The 16623-nt window shown below is 48.7% G+C and overlaps 1 protein-coding gene across 1 annotated transcript in view; it reads left to right on the top strand.

Annotated features, from left to right (window-relative positions):
- Positions 1-692: 692 nt before the first annotated feature.
- Positions 693-16623, top strand: part of LOC128590493 (olfactory receptor 6B2-like) — a 58601-nt gene continuing 42670 nt past the window's right edge. Inside the window, exon 1 of the mRNA XM_053597811.1 lies at positions 693-874. The gene's annotated coding sequence lies outside the window, so the exon portion shown is untranslated. The remainder of the gene's footprint in view (positions 875-16623) is intronic.

Raw genomic sequence — 16623 nt, 5'->3', positions numbered from 1 at the left:
CACTAAAAAGTCTTCTTCAACTTATAGGAACTACACACACAGAAGTAAAAGGATGCGGCAAACGTCTTTTACTTTTAAAGCTTAATATTCAGGAATCCCCAATGCCCGGAGTCCAGAGTTTAAAGGGTCCTCCAGGCCGACGACGGTGACACGGGTCTGAACCACAGAATGAACAGCGAGCGGTTCTCTCGGTTTTCTGAGTAGGCAACGATTTTCCTTCTTTTCATTACAAACAATCCTTTCTAAGTTTTGCGGACAGTATTGCTTCCCTCGGGGTTTACACGGGCCCGAAGCCGCAGTCAGAGCAGCTGCATCCCCGTTCAGAGTCGCCACGTGCAGGGTCCGGAACCGGCAGGTGGAAGAGGCGCGGGAGGAAACGTGCCTGGTTCAAAAGAATCACCTGAGTCCCTGTCCGAGCAGAGCCGCAGCTGGAGAACCGGAGTCAGGGCCAGGGTGTTACAGCAGAGTCCAGAATCCTCAGATCCCAGAGTCCGTACCATCCGCATGCTCCAGATCCTCAGCGTGCAACTCTTTAACCAGGAGACAGACAAGGAGGAGGAGGAAGGCCAAAAAAAAAAAAAAAAAGGCAGAGAGTAGTGGACAAGGAATGGAGAGGGCGTGGACCGGCCACCGCGGACCTGGGGAGACACCCGACCGGCCGGTCCCCAGGCGCAGAGCAGCGAGCTCCGGGCTCTGACCACGGTCCCGCCCGCAGGTCGCCACCCACTGAGTGGACCCCCTTCCTCCTGGACTCGCCTGCTCCCCACAGTCCCGCTGAGCGAAGGGCCCGAGTGCCCAGGCGGCCCCCGGGGGCAGGCACCCCCCTCTCCACCTGCGCCACGCGGGACACCTGCTTCTTATTCTTAATACAAAGGTAAGCGGAGAAAGCGCTCTCAGCGCCGGACACACCACTCAGCACACCGGGCATTTCCGCAGCAAACCCCTGTCGGCCTCTGCTGTGGGAGTCTGGGCAGTTTCTGGCGCACCCTCACTCGCTTCTTCCACTTCAGCTGCTTTGCGCGCTTTTCCGCGGGTCTGTTCTTCAGTCACTATCCCAGGCGTCCTCAAACTTTTTAAACAGGGGGCCAATTCACTGTCCCTCAGACCGTTGGAGGGCGGGACTATAGTTTAAAACAAAAAACTATGAACAAATTCCTATGCACACTGCACATATCTTATTTTGAAGTAAAAAACAAAATAGGAACAAATACAATTCACACTGCTTCATGTGGCCCGCCCGCTGCAGTTTGAGGACGCCTGCATATCCCTTGGAAACCTGCTTCTGGGTCAGGGTTATTACAAGTTCAAACTCTACTCCTGCGAATTCTGCCATGGAAGATGGACTGTCCGATGGGGCCAAAGGCCAAACATGGTGCTCTCAGGTGTGACAAATCCAACTTTCCTGAAACACTGCTGTATTGTTTCTGGCTGAACTTTCTTCCGAACAGAATGGATCCAGAGGACAGCACCCGAGTGGTGACTGATACAGCAAAGCTGCTTTCACAGGCACCTCAGGTGTGTGTTTTAGTGATGATCAACTATAGGAGTGGGGTCAGTAGTGCAGTTTAAATGTTTTGCTGATGTTTTGGTCAAGAGGTTGGATTTCTGAGATCACAAGTGGAGGCAGAAATTTCAGTGCCATACTCGTGAAATGACTCACTTGTGGGTGGCCAGGACAGCCGTCTACCATCTGTAGAATCGACTGTTTCTTCTTCTTCATTTCTTGGTCAGTACCCTGTACCCACCTACTCCTCAAATAGGGCACTAGTCATCCATGTGCATTTATTTGATCTCCAAGAGACGGAGTGCTTTGGGCTTCAGCTTCTGGAATGAACATGGCTTTGCTGACTTACCGATCACCAAGGGCCGTAGCTTCCCTCTGGGGGAGCTAGTGCAAAGCAGAACTGTGAAACAGTCTGTGGAACGTTTTCTGCTCTTCACATTTGTCTCCCTTCACAGCAAGTCTCCAGGCATTGCCTTAAAAAAGAGTCCTCACTTGTCAGTGTTAAAGAGGCCGCCATCTCTGAAGCTTTTGGTGAAGTCCAGGAACTTTTTGATGAAATCTCCACACGTTCTACTGGAACCTCACTGGATCCACCACACAAAACTTTCTGGAAGATCTCGTGCCATGGTTTAAATTTCTTGAGCCAATCACTTAATGCTTGGAAATCTGCCTCCCGGAATTCCTATGTGAATATTTTAGCAAATTCTTGGATCATCAGCCTGGGGAGTTGGAGACTAACTGCTGTCACTTGTTTGAAGCAGCTTGATGTGGCTTCACTGACCTCGTCGAGGGACGTCCTCCTCCTTTTCTGCTGTAGGTCTCTGCTTTCCTTACCGTATCTCTCCAAGTTCTCATGTTTACATTTCTGGATGTTGCTAACACCAAATGTTCCACTGTCTTTCTTTGGCTGCTGCTTTCCAGAAAATGTGGAAGATTAACATTTTTCTCCAAAGTCAGATCTTTGAGCTCTTTGCTTTGGGCCATCATGTCTCGATTAACTGTAAAATTTTTCAGTAATTGTAGGATGTACCTACATGTTGACATCAGTCTTTTATGTTGAAAAAAAATCTTCCGCAACATGTGATAAACAATAGGACCGTAGGGCTAATCCAACACGTGGTAATAATAAAACATAAAAAAAAAAACTTACAATAAAGAAAAAGGAATACAACTAAGGGGAAAATCCCACACCTTCTACTGCTTGGTGTAGAGTGGACTCAACTGGTCAAGTTACAGAAGGTAAATTTACATTGTGTGTCACAGTTCAAGTGGGCAAGATACAACTTACAGAGGTGGTCAGTGTAGAGTCAGCCTTCTATTGAGCACATGTGGTGCATGTCTGGGGTATGAAAATTAGGTCAACTTTAGGAGGTGGTCAGTGTAAGGAAGTGGTTAGCTGTGAGGTCCTACTATAACATGATTTTGTACGTATAAAATACTCAGAAATCGGCTCAGCACCCGTAGCACAGTGGTTACAGTGCCAGCCACATACATTGAGGGAGCTGGGTTTGAACCCAGCCTGGGATAACTAAACAACAAAAAAATAGCCAGGCGTGTGATGGATGCCTGTAGTCCCAGCTACCTGGGAGGCTGAGGTAAGAGAATCACTTAAGCCCAAGAGTTTGAGGTTACTGTGAGCTGTGACGCCATGGTACTCTACCAAGGGTGACATAGTGACATAGTGAGACTTCATCTCAAAAAAAAAAAAAACCTCAGAAATCTACAATCCAATTACTAAATCAGGTAAGTGAATTTGGTAAGGCCACATGACACGTCTTAATACAAAAATGAACCATTTTTCTGTATACTAGCAACAAATGAGAAAAATAAAAATTTATCATAGTATGAATAAAATGAGTAAATTTAATAAAAGATGTGCAAGGTTCATACACTGAAAACTGCACAAACTTGAAAACAGATATTGAGTAAGTCCTAAATAGGGAAATGTATGTTGTCCGTGTTGGTCACATGTCAGTTCCCCTAAATGGTGCCAGATGCAACCATCAGAGGATAAACGTGAATGATGGCTCCTGGGCACAGTGGCAGGCGCCTGTAGTCCCAGTCACTTGAGAGGCTGACACAGGCAGATTGCTTGAGCCCAGAAGCTTAAATCCAGCTTGGGCAACACTGTGAGACCCCCATCTCAAAAAAAAAAAAAAATTAACGAGGAGTAATTGAAGCATAGGTAAGTGGGTAAACATCAGTTGTATAGACAGGAAGAGTAATGACATTTAGTTAAGACTGATGTAGAATTTTGCAAACGTTGGGAGAGAGCAAATGAATTTAAACAGTTTTAAAGATCTAGCATATTTTAGCAGTTATAACTGTAATGGCTCCAATTAGATTGTAGTAAAAGGGGAAAAAGCACATTGGCTTTGATAGGATAACCAAAACATAATAAAGACTATAGAAGAATGTAGTAAAGAAAAAATGAAAAACTAAAAAAAATTATTTTAATTGAAAATAGATAAAAGTAAGCATAAAAAGGGGTATAAAAGATAGGCCAAGTTAAAAAATAGGCCAAGGATGTCAACAAAATTATATGAGCATCTACATTAAATTTTGATGGATTAAATATTCTATTGAAATCACTGAGATCATCAAGTTGGCTGAATAAAAATCCTATATGCTTCTTACAAGAGATAAACCTTAAATACAAGAAGAGATGGAAGCAGGTGCTAAGGGGGGAATCTATGTCATGTAAAGTTAGCCAAAATAAACCTTGTATAGCTAAGCTCATATCAGATGAGGCTGCCTCACAGCAAGAAGCAATTCAAGAAATAAAGAGGGATGTGTTGTAGTGACACGGGCAAGCTTTATGCCGTCGGACCTGGGCAGGGTTTCTTGAAGCCCTCTATGTGCTCCAGGTTTCTTGGCAGGGATGCAACAGTATCCACCTGAGCATCTCAACTTCATCCTTGCGATCAAGTGTTTTTGGAGATGGGCAAGCGGAGGTGATACAGGCATGAAGCTCATGCTTTCTTCTGTCATGAGCAACAAATTCCTTTGTCTCTAATCCAGAAAGCTCATGTCTTCTGCCAGCATCCGTGAAAGTGTGGGAAACTTAATTGTTAAGTAGGTACCTCTTAAGTAGGTAAAATCTCAGATTCTTCACGATTCTTAACATATATGGAAGGCCCATAAGCCCAAGAAAAGATGCTTACACTATTAGTAATCAGAGAAAGGCACGTTAAAACCACAACCAAATCCTATGCATATTCACTAGAAAAAGATCGTCATTAATAAGTCTAGGTGCAGAGCAGCTAAAATTCTTTAACATTGCTGATGAGAATGAACACCGCTGGTGCAAATGTGTAGTAAAATGGCACAGCCACCGAGAAAAGGTGCTTGTCAGTTTCTCTAAATGCATTTTCTGTACAGCCTAGAACTTCACACTTTGTGTGGATCCCTAATAAGATCCATCTCTGCACGCTAAGTATTCACAACAGCTTTCTTCCTGATAGCCACAATACAGAAGCAGCCCCCAGACCAATCAACAGGCAGATAGGGGAAAGTGTACGGTGTATACACACAAAGGGATACTATTTGCAAATAAAAGGAACAAATTACATACTCACATAACATATGGATGGAGCTCAAAAGCAGGTTGAGCAAAAGAAGCCATTTACATAAAGTTCTGGAAAAGGCAACCCTCATTTTTAACGACCAAAAGACAGACCAAGTAGTTTCAAGACAGTGAGTGGAGGTCATTTGCTTCAAATGGACATGAATGACTAAATGGTCTCTCTTCACCGCCATGATATTATACGCGGTGAGCAATTCACAAAATTCATAAAACCATACCATTAAAACTGATTTATTTTAATAAGCAAAGCATAGCTTATAAAACTATAGCAGAAGGAACATTAAAAATCCCTAGCAATGTGATGCTTGGTCAAATAGTAATAGTTACTCTTCCCTCCAAACACCTAAGTTATTTTTATTTCCATTATTTTAGGATTATTTGTTATTAAGACTATTTTTCTCAAACTATCTTGACGCTTTCATAAAACATCAATTTAGCATTTATTTAAACTGTGGTCACTGTCTGGATTATAGTATGCTCTGGATATATATAGATACAATACCATTTCTGTCCCTTTGCACTATACGTCTGTCCTCATGCCAGTCCCCCGTGACTTGACTGTTGTTAGGCTGTAATAGGCTTTAAAATCAAGGAGTAGACAGCCTCCGGTTCTGTTTCCTTTCTCAGTGGGGTTTTGACTCCTCCAAGTCCTTTCCTTCTTATATAAATCTGGAGTCAGATTTTCAATGTCCCATCTTCTTTACCTGAATGTCTACACATTACTAGACTAGGAATTGCACCCGACTGGGGACCCTTCCCTACCCAGTTCTGTGAAACAGGAGCCTGGGAGCTCACACTGGACACGGTGTGAGTGCAGACTGGATTGAGCCCAGGAGGCTGTGAATTTGAGCCCATGTGGAAGACATGTTAGAAGCTGCAACATTTGTGAATAAATTCCTTGTTGGGTAGCCCTGTGTGGTCTGTGAGTGGGCAGCTGGGTGAGGGGACAGTCGGTCATCAAGGCTTAAACAAAGCGGCACAACCAGTAGCGTCCACAGTTCCTAACAGCTTCCACAGTGCAGAAGGCACGCCCGGCTGAGGAGGGCTCCCGCTCAGGGAAGGGTGGTGCAGGGGCTTTTTCTCTGAGATTGAGACATCTCAGAAACGACCAACCGCAGCTCTCTCACGAGGGAAGGATCCCACTTCACGCTTCCTGTGCTGTCTCAGGGTCGTTTGAACTCAACAGCTTGTTGTCATAATTGGGTTAAATTAAGGCTCCATGCAGATCTTGATTGTAAGAAAACACTGAACAGCACAGCAGTGCCAGCTGCTGAGAGCCAGTAGATCCACCCCAATATGGTGCGGGTGCTCAGGACCCACAGGGCTTGTTGGTAAATCCGGGGAGACGCACGGGCCACTGCAACCGGGAAACTCTCAGGAATAACAGGGGCAGAAGCCATCCCCGACATCCACAAGCTACTAGAAATAGACTGCTGCCGTCGCCTCCCTGAACTAGGAGAGAAGCAGGGCGCTTTGGACTTTCTGGATGCGTGTTGCACACCTGGGAACATTGCTAAGTCCTGTCTGTGCGACCTCCCCAAAGAAGGCCACGTCTGAGTGGGGGCCGGGACAAAAGCAGCCATGTCTGCTTTGCAGAAAGCAGTATTTCCGTCTGTGTCCTTGGGCCCGGAGGATGCGCACTCCGACGTGATTCTGGAAGCGTCTGCAGCTCGCCCCGCGTGCAGACCGGGCTCCGACTGCGGCCCGTGCGCGCCACCAAGCGGCAGACGCCGGAGTTAGCACCGGAAGGTTCCCGGGGCGCTGTCGGTGCAGCGATTGACTCTGCCCCTTGACCAGAGGACACAAAACAATCTCGTAACCTGGAAGACCACAATGTCTTGAATGATGCCGGAGAAACATCCCCAAACGGAGGGCAGAGCCCAGAAGGTTCCAGAGTAAAGCGGAACCAGTTTACCCAGGAACACGCTGCGCAGAGAACCCGGGAGGCGCTCGCTACGCGCGCAGCCGGCAGCCCCTTCCCGGTGGCAGACGGTGGAGCCTCCCTGGGGGGCTGCCCGACCCCGTCGCTACCTGCCCGGGACAGCAGGCAGTGGGCAGCTCCGGAGCAACCAGAGCTGGGTCCCCGACAGCGGTGGCGAAGTGGGCAGGCGCCCCTGCTGTGAAGCCCCCCTTGGGCCGCTGTTGGGGGGTGGGGTAAAGTGGGGGTGGGGGGTGGGGATGGGGGTGATGGCCACGCTGCTTCCTGCGGTCCGGGAAGAACTGAACAGACGTGAGAGCTGCGTGTTTGGGGTTCACTGATTCATGGGCAGTGGTGGTCAAGGGCCCGGCTGTGTGGCCTGGCAGGAGGGCAGTGGAAGCTGGATTATTAAAGGACGCTGTGAGGCCCACAGAAACCACCGCAGGCACGTCAGGGCCCAACTGAAGCAGGGACTGTGGGTGTCCGTCAGGAGACACCCCCCCCTTTCCAGCGTGGGAAGGTGACAGTTCGACCTTGCCCTGAATCGAACTGTGTGTGAACTGGACACGTGTCTACCCAAACCATTCATTTCTTCAGGCAGTTCCACAAGCCGGCTTGCTTCATTCTGAGTTCCTGTGAATCTGTACATGGGAATGGCACAAGGCTGAGAGCCACAATTAGCCGAGAGGCGTAGGTCAGTCAGTACTGTCCCCAGGGCCTGGGGGTGGTGGTCCTGTCCTGATTTCCAGGGACCTAGGAAGGGGTTGGTGCTCAGGAGGAATCTGTAAGAGGAGGAAGATATGGACATGGGTGGGAAAGCAGGCACCCTAACAGGAGCTGCAGAAGCAGGCCTGGAAGCCAGAGGGAAGACTCCCCAGACATCAGCCAGGGAGACAGTGACCCCACGGAGAGCAGGTAAAGGACCTGCGGGCTGATGAGCATGCCAGCGGTGCCCGACCTTATCAGTGATCAGGGAGAGGCGCACTGAACACACAGCTGTCCAAATGGACGGTGAACAAGGCCTGAAACTCATCCTGCTGCTGTGCTGACCCACGGCTCAGTGCTCTGCTAACCAATGGCTCACTGCTGGCAGAGGCCAGCGCCCTACCCAGGCTTCCTGCCCCCCTCCGCTTAGTCTCTGGCTGCACAGCCTGTCCCCACCATGACCTCTGCTACCCTTTCTCCTTGGGTCCAGGAAGGGTGTCACTCCTGCTTGGGGACAAAGGATAGGAATCTGTCCTATGAACTGTCCTATGGTTGTGCACCATTTGAGTATCCATTTACTGCTAAAGGGCCGCCCAGCTGTCTCCAGCTTTTGGACCATGTGAATAGCTCTGCTATAAGCATCCATGTGCAAGTTTGGGGGAATATACATTTTGCTGCCTAACTTTATAAGAAATACCTGAACTGTTTCCCAAGCCGCAGCACCATGTGTGAGTTCCAGTCTCCCCGCATCCTGGCCAGTGTGGCATTGTCACTGCCTTTATTTCAGCTGCTCTGATGCTCTGACGCTCTGACACTCTGACGATCGTGCGGTGGCATCTGTCATGGCTGTGATTGGCATCTCCCTGATGGTGACAGTGACGTGCCTCTTTTCTCCTGCCTATCACCATCACTTTATCGCCTTTGATGAGGTGTCTGCTTGAGTCATCTGCCTCTTTGTTAGCTGGGCTGTCTCTGCTCTGTCCACTGGCTTTCCTGAGGGGGGTGACACTGGCAAGTTGGGGTGTTTGTTTATGACAAGAATGACATCCTCCCTCACTGTGCCTGCCTCTCTTGGGCGGAGGCCTCAGTGGTTCTCCAGACAGTGTCTCCCAGACCCCCCAGGGAAGGTGGACTGTGAGACTGCTCCCATTTCTTCTGCTACCAGAAAACCATCTTTGGAAATATTCACAAGATAGGCCTGTTTGGCCTGATATTAATAAAAATGTGTCATGTTGATCACTGTGGGAGAATAGAAGCTTTTGTCTCATGCAGAAACACCCACTATGAGTGACATTTGTGGACTCTGGGATAGAACAGGTACCTGCCCCATCCATTCTCCCTGGTCTAAGTCACATCATTTTACTGGGAAAGCCCTTTGTCCCCCAATAAGCATGACACTCCTTCCTGGCTCAAGGAGGGAGGGTAACAGAAGTCATGGTGGGGACAGGGCTTTGTGGCTGGAGACTGAGTGGATAGGGAGGAAGTCCAGGTAGGACCTGGACACAGCCAGCCTGCTGGGACCCAGCCGGGCTTGGGCCACCAGCAGCTGAGACTGCAGGCTAATTGGCAGAGTGGGGCAGTTACTTCTCCACAAGGGGGGTAATTGGACCCTGGGGTCCTGGGTCTATGCACCAGGGGAAGGAAGGCAGCAGCCCCTTTCCCCCAGCACTTCCCTTAAACCAGAGCAGGGCCAGCCAGCTCCCAGGACTGGCCGGGCTACATCAGAGGCTGAGTAGTCAGGGTTGTCAGAGGGCAGGGGACAGTGAACTGCTGGGCTGAGCTAGGCTGAGGAAAGCCACGCTGACCCCTACAGAGCTCCAGGGTAGGTTCCCACAGCATTCTCCCCTCGGCGAAGTGCCAAGGTCTGGGTTGTGCTGCTGGATCTGGTCCCTCCAGGGGCATTGGTTGGAAGAAGGCCAGGGTGGGGACCTCCATCCACAAACTGACCAAGGACCCGCCTGCACCTGCACTGTGCAAGGTCCCTCCCCAAGCCCTGCCTCCCTTCTGTCCCCAGTCCCTCCCAGCAGCCTCTCCATAGGTGGAAATCCTCACCAAGGGCACAGGCACAATTCCCATTCCCACATTGTCTTCCCCGCTGCTTTACCTGCCCTGGTGAGATGACCTCTGAGCCACCACCTTATACAGACGGGAGAAGCCTCTGCAGTGGGTCTGCTGCCAGGCACTCTGTGTCACCAGCATGTGCGTGGCCCCTGCCCTTTAGGTCCCACACCCTCCTCACCCTGCTGTCCTTCCTTCCCTTGCTGCACCTGCTGAGGTCAGTGGCCTGTTCCCTGTCCACTGAGGAGAGGGGGGAATACCGGGATGGCCCCAATCCCTCACTCCATCTTAAGCCTGTGGCTGGAGGGCACCCCTGTGCAGTCCTGGTAGTTTTCAGAGAGAGGTGTAGCAGGGATCCAGGGAGGTGCGCCACGTCACCTAGTCCCCTCCACTTCCCAGCCCTTGCATTGTCCCCTCCTCCCTGCACACTCCACACTGCAGCTCTGACCCCAGGCATTGCCAGCGGTGACTGGTCTTCCCCAGAAGCACATTCTGAGGGACTCTCATTTGGTCCTGGAAAAACGGGGGATTCTTGCCCTGTTCACGTTCCTTTGTGATTATTGGCTCCACACATCTGGATGAGAAAAGTTTTCAGATAAATACCTGGTTCTCCATCGAGATAGCAGGGGCAAAGGATGAAATTTGGGGGAAATGTGAATTGCACGACATTCCCCGGTGCCCGACATTCCCCTAAGTGCACGACATTCTGTGATCCTTTTCATTTCCTGATTGAGTGTTCTGCTCCCGCCGGCTCTGGGGACCTCTCTCTGGAGCGCCTGCCCCATTCCTGGAAGGCTTCTGTTTCCTCACTGAGGGTCCCTGTGTTCTCCGTCCTCCTTCACTAGGTAGCCCCAGAGACCCCCTCTGACTCAGCCTGGACTGCCACCATCCCCCTGTGTCTGGAGAGCAGGCCTCTCAGCCTCTGTCCTGGGCATTCTTCTCCTGAGTCTCCATGCTTCCCTTGGCCAATCCGCCTCACCTCCTGGTAGTCAGCAGTGCTGTATTTGCTCCTAGGGCCTCTGTCAGGGCTGCTCACTGGGGCTCCCTTCAGAACATGCCAAGACACAGCGGGGCTTCTCTCCTTCTGCCCTGGCCTGTGGCCATGGCCTCTTGCCCCCAGGACCACAGCAGCTCTGGTGGACTCCCCTCCTGGCTGGCTCCCTGTTCAGGGTCACAGTGGGGTTCAGGCCAGGGCAGGCCTCTCTCTAGGAGGGAAAGCCAGCATCCAGCTGTGCCAGGGGCTCTGGTGGCCTCCTCCTGCTCCCATTCACCCTGCTCTGGATGCCCTCCCTGCCACACCTGGTCCTGGCCTGTGAAGCAGCCTCGGCCCCTGCTCACCCCTCCACCTGGTGTGGGTCCCCCGGCAGCAGGTGGCCAGCCCTGGGCTCCTTCCTGACTGCCCAGGTTTCTTCTGTTGGGCACAGGTGCCCACGGCACTGCCGGACCACGCCCACCCTGGCCTGCTTTTCTTGTCCCACTGATCACTTGTTACATTCTGAGCAAGTCACTTGTACATGGTGGGAATGAATCATTTCTCTGACTCCCTTGCTCTCATTGGAATTTTTATTTCTTGAAGGCAAAGTTTTGGGCTGCTTTTCTTCCTCCATATTTATTACAATTGAAACAACAACTGGCACAGAGCCGGGGCCTCAGTAAATATCGGAGGGTGATTAAACGGGCGCCTCTGCCCCCTCCTGACATCAGAGCCCGGCTTCTCTGAGGCTCTCAGCGCCCCACACCGGGGCCCCAGCCTCCTCTCTTCCCGGGACCGGACGCGGCGACAAGTGGAGACACCTGAGACCCTGCTTCTGCAGCGTCTCACAGCCGTGCTGGGAGCAGGGGCCTGTCAGGGAAGTGTCATCTACTCGAGTCCTGAAGCAGCTGGGTTCGGCGGTGCGCCAGGGGACGTCCTCATGGGGCCGCAGCAAGGAGGTGTCGGGGCGCAGCGGGGCCGGCTTGGGGCCGTGGGCTTTATACTAAGAATATCCCAGTGGTGTGGCCGGAGAGGACCTCGGCGGGGTGGGGGAGACTGGAGTTTAGAGGCGGAGTCCCCGAGCCTGGGGACAGCAGAACTGGCTCTGGAGATGTCCTAGACGTGGGGCAGACAGGACCTGGCACCTGCTCCGACGTGGAGGTCCGGAGGAGGGACAAGTCTGCGCTGAAGCTCGGTCCCCGCGGGGGATGGGGGCAGGTGCTGGCGCCACTCCGCAGAGGAAGAGCCAGAAGGTGGGGAGGCCACACCAGGGAGTCTCTGGAAACTGTCTGGACACAGGAGTCGGGTAGGCAGAGCGGTCAGGGAGGGCTGGGGGTCGTAGAATGGAGATGACAGCTGGAACCTGGAGTGGGTTTGCTGCTCTGAGTGTGGACGGTGAGGACAGAGGCGGCCAGGGCACCCCATGTAGAAGAAAAGGGGAGCAGAGCAAGAACTGAGGCGAGTGCCCGGAAATTAGTAAAAGGCTGGTCACTGTCATCTGGGACTGCCGGTTCAGAAGCGCTCAGGAAGAGAAGCCGCTTGGCGGTGTGAGGGGAGGTGTGGCTGGTGAGCAGTCAAGTAGGAGAGCCGAGAAGGGATTGTCCCAGGCATTGGTGAGAATGGGCACCGCACAGAGAAGGGGACGCGGGACTCAGAGTGGCAGGAGATGAGATCTCGATGGGACAGAGATCGTGGGAGCCCCAGTCCACAGCCGCCACAGGTAGCAGGTGGGCTGGCAGGTGCTCCTGGCCGGAGGCAGCTGGGAGCAGGGTAGGGATGGAGGGTGGGGATGGAGGCAGCTGGGGGCAGGGTAGGGATGGAGGGTGGGGATGGAGGCAGCTGGGAGCAGGGTAGGGATGGAGGGTGGGGATGGAGGCAGCTGGGAGCAGGGTAGGGATGGAGGGTGGGGATGGAGGCAGCTAGGGGCAGGGTAGGGATGGAGGGTAGGGATGGAGGGTGGGGATGGAGGCAGCTGGGAGCAGGGTAGGGATGGAGGGTAGGGATGGAGGGTGGGGATGGAGGCAGCTGGGAGCAGGGTAGGGATGGAGGGTGGGGATGGAGGCAGCTGGGAGCAGGGTAGGGATGGAGGGTGGGGATGGAGGCAGCTAGGGGCAGGGTAGGGAGTCTGCGCAGGCCACCAGTGGGCACAGGGTTGCAAACCTCAGGTCTCCCCACCTCTCTAAAGGAGCCGGATATCTGTGCTTCTGCGTGAAATGCTCTGGTTTTCAGAAATGGTGGTTGGTGGAAATTGTAGAGAGTTGTCCTTAGCGACATGTGTAGGATAAAATAGGTGCTGTCTGCCCCTGGGTACAGCAACATGGAGGCCAGCATGGGCTGGAGAGGTGCTCAGAACTCACTGGAATTGTCACTCTGCCCCCACAATAAAAATATGCTCCCCTATTTATTTTTAAGACATCACTTATAATTTTCAGTTGAATTATTCTTTGAAAATCAGTGCTGAAGGGGTACGCATGAGTGGCCGCCACGGCTGAGGCTAGGCTCCTGGCCTGAGCCCTGCTCTATCGTGTCCCACAGGGGCTGGGGGACACCTGGGGGACACACAGGTGCTAGATGCTTGATCCTGAAGCGAATTTCCTGATGGCACATGTGAAGAAAAGCCCAATTGTTTCCTAACACATGTTTAATCCAGCCTTTCCCGGCTAATTGTAGAGCCAGAAACCCCCTTTCTGATTTGGGACTTTATGTGCAGTTTCTATGTTGACTCGTTGATTTATTGGTGGAAATCTGTTTTTAACATTAGTACTTATTTTGTTAATTTATCATTTTATTTTTATTGTATTCTTTTCTGTCTGAAATAGCAAGTACTCTGTATTGAACTTTTTCTCTTTTCTTTTTCCTGACTTGTCTTAGCTATTCTCACCTGTTGATACTTCTGGGTGATTTTAAGGATTATTTCATCCTATTTCAAGAGAAATAGAATTTTTGGATGGGATGGGAATTTGACTGGTATTTAACCTTGGGGATGCTGTAGCCTGCTGTTTGACACAGATGTTACTTATCATATTAAGAGAAATCACTTCTTTGAGAGTGACAAATGTATAAAAAATTGAGGACAATTTTTAATCAAAGTCTTTTCAGCATCTGCTGGCCTAGAAATGGGGCCCTTTAGTATCTTTACTAACCTTGACATCCCCTTGCACTGCTGAAGTGAACTGTGCTCACGGGTGCCACCTGCTTTTTTAATACACAGAAAGTTGCGTTCTCTGGGGTTTCCTTTGAGTTTTATAACTATAGTGAAAAACATTAGATCACTGCTATGCAGTTATCCTTCTGTGCAATCTTGGACAGGCTTTTGCATTTGGAATTTACTATTTCATAAAACGAAATGGGAAGGCTTTCTTGTGCTCTGAACCAGTTTACTTAACAGGAGAGATGCCCCTGGCATCAGTGGGAGATTGGAACAGGGAAGCCTCTGGGTCCATTCTTTTCCTTTGAAGGAACTTTTTTAGTTCTTATATTTATGTCCTGCTGATGCTGAAATTTATGTTTTCAATTTAGTCTGTTTTCTCAGAAAAAAGCCCTTTTCTTGAGACTTTATCAGTCGCTGTGACATGATTGCTTTTAATAATTTTGTGGGCTCTCAATCTGTTGGCCTCATCTGTAAATAGGACACATATCGGAGACTTACAGAGATCTCCAGTCTCCTGTGAGTTGGTGGGTCTCTGTCTATAATCTATCTTTTGTTTCACTGTTGAAATTTTGTGCTTGTATTTTCCTGTATATTAAACTAATTAGAGCACTGATTTTCTTTCTTTCTTTTTTTTTTTTTTTTTGCAGTTTTTGGCCAGGGCCAGGTTTGAACCCTCCACTTCTGGTGTATGGGGCCAGTGCCCTACTCCTTTGGGCCCCAGGCACCACCCTGGAGCACTGATTTTCAAGCAGTGTGCCAAAGAGGATCCCAGGTATGCCACAAAAATTTTAAAGATCATTAATTAGATTATTTTTGAAAGAAATTCAAAACACAGTAAGTATATTCTTTTCTTTTATTTTTTTTTTCTCTTTTTAAAATTGACATAGTTTAGGTGTACCATGGAAGTTTAAGGTTCAAGCGTGCTGTGAGATAAAAAAAGGTTGAAACTCATGGAGCTAGAAGCTGGCCTGTTTCACTGTCCTCCCCTCTTCGCCCACCTTAGAACAAGGGCTTCCTGCTACTGACCAATTCTAGTAATTTTCTAACTAAAGAAAAATTATTTTCTTTTTCTTTCTTTTGTTTTCTTGGATTTGCTTTGTAAATCTTCTGACTTTTTGAGTTTAATGTATATTTTTCTCTACTTTCTGACTAAAAAATAAAAGCATTCGGTATCATAAAATTGCCAGTGAACGGCAGTTTTATCCCCGTCGCATATGCAAGCATTGTCATTATCACTTTCCATGTGACCTGTGACTGCAGCGCTGATTTCTGCATGGACTCAGGAGTTAGCAGAGGCTTTCTCCCCTTTTTCTGTGGTTGGAAGTTGTGTTTTCTCTGATGTTACCACATTGCAATTATTTATGCCACTGCTTTTAAGAAAATGGGTTGTCCGATTTTTTACTTTGGAGATATATTGAACTTTTTTGATGCTATTACAGATCATTTCTCCAAATTTTCTAAACAAAGGTATATAGTTTTTCAGGGTACTGAATTTAATGGCTCTCAAATCAACATTATAAATTATATTATTCTAATATTTTACATTTTTATTTACTTTTACCTGTGAAATTTGTCAAGTAGTCAGAGATATGTATTAAGTCTGTTACTATTACTTTATTTCTGTCTATTTCTACTGAAACTAAAGTCATGGTTCTGATAAATCAATATTGGAGTTATATTATTCACTAAAATATTTATAAATAAAACAGATGATTTGGGGTCTTAAATATTATCAAATATGAATTCTGAAATCATGGTTTTTATTTAATATACCTTTCAATATATATTTAATATATTACTATATTAAATTATCTTTTTATATATTAAAATATAAATAAATTTTTTTGTTTTAATATGTTACCTAAGCTTGTAATTTCACCCTGAGTTGATGTTTTTAGTCCTGCATCTTGCAGATACTATAAAAAAGCTTGTTTTATAAGTTGGGAGTCCTTTCCTTTTACCAGGTGAATTTTTCCTCTTTGCATTTATTGTTACAACTGATAGTCTTACTCCAGTCCTTGTTGTGTTTAGTTTTATGTGCTTTCTTGCTGGGTCCCTAACATCTATATATTTTTTGTTCTTTCAACACTTATAGTATCTATATCCTTTTCTTTTTTTTTAATTTTATTGTTGGGGATACATTGAGGGTACAATAAGCCAGGTTATACTGATTGCATTTGTTAGGTAAAGTCCCTCTTGCAATGGTGTCTTGCCACCAAAAGGTGTGGCACACACCAAGGCCCCGCCCCCTCCCTCCTTCCCCCATCAGCTCTTCCTTTCCCCACCTCTCCCTCCTTCTTTCTCTCTCTGCTCTCCCCTTCCCTAACCCCCACTGTGACCTTAATTGTCATTAATTGTCCTCATATCAAAATTGAATACATAGGATTCATGCTTCTCCATTCTTGTGATGCTTTACTAAGAATAATGTCTTCCACTTCCATCCAGGTTAATACGAAGGATGTAAAGTCTCCATTTTTTTTAATGGCTAAATATTATTCCATGGTATATATATACCACAGCTTGTTAATCCATTCCTGGGTTGGTGGGCATTTAGGCTGTTTCCACATTTTGGCAATTGTAAATTGAGTTGCAATAAACAGTCTAGTACAAGTGTCCTTATGATAAAAGGATGTTTTTTCCTTCTGGGTAGATGCCCAGTAATGGGATTGCAGGATCAAATGGGAGGTCTAGCTTGAGTGCTTTGAGGTTTCTCCATACTTCCTTCCAA

Source organism: Nycticebus coucang, chromosome 7, assembly GCF_027406575.1.
Source record: "Nycticebus coucang isolate mNycCou1 chromosome 7, mNycCou1.pri, whole genome shotgun sequence".
Classification (NCBI taxonomy): domain Eukaryota; kingdom Metazoa; phylum Chordata; class Mammalia; order Primates; family Lorisidae; genus Nycticebus; species Nycticebus coucang.
The sequence above is the reverse complement of the archived record's forward strand: the minus strand, read 5'-3'. Positions and strand labels throughout refer to the sequence as shown.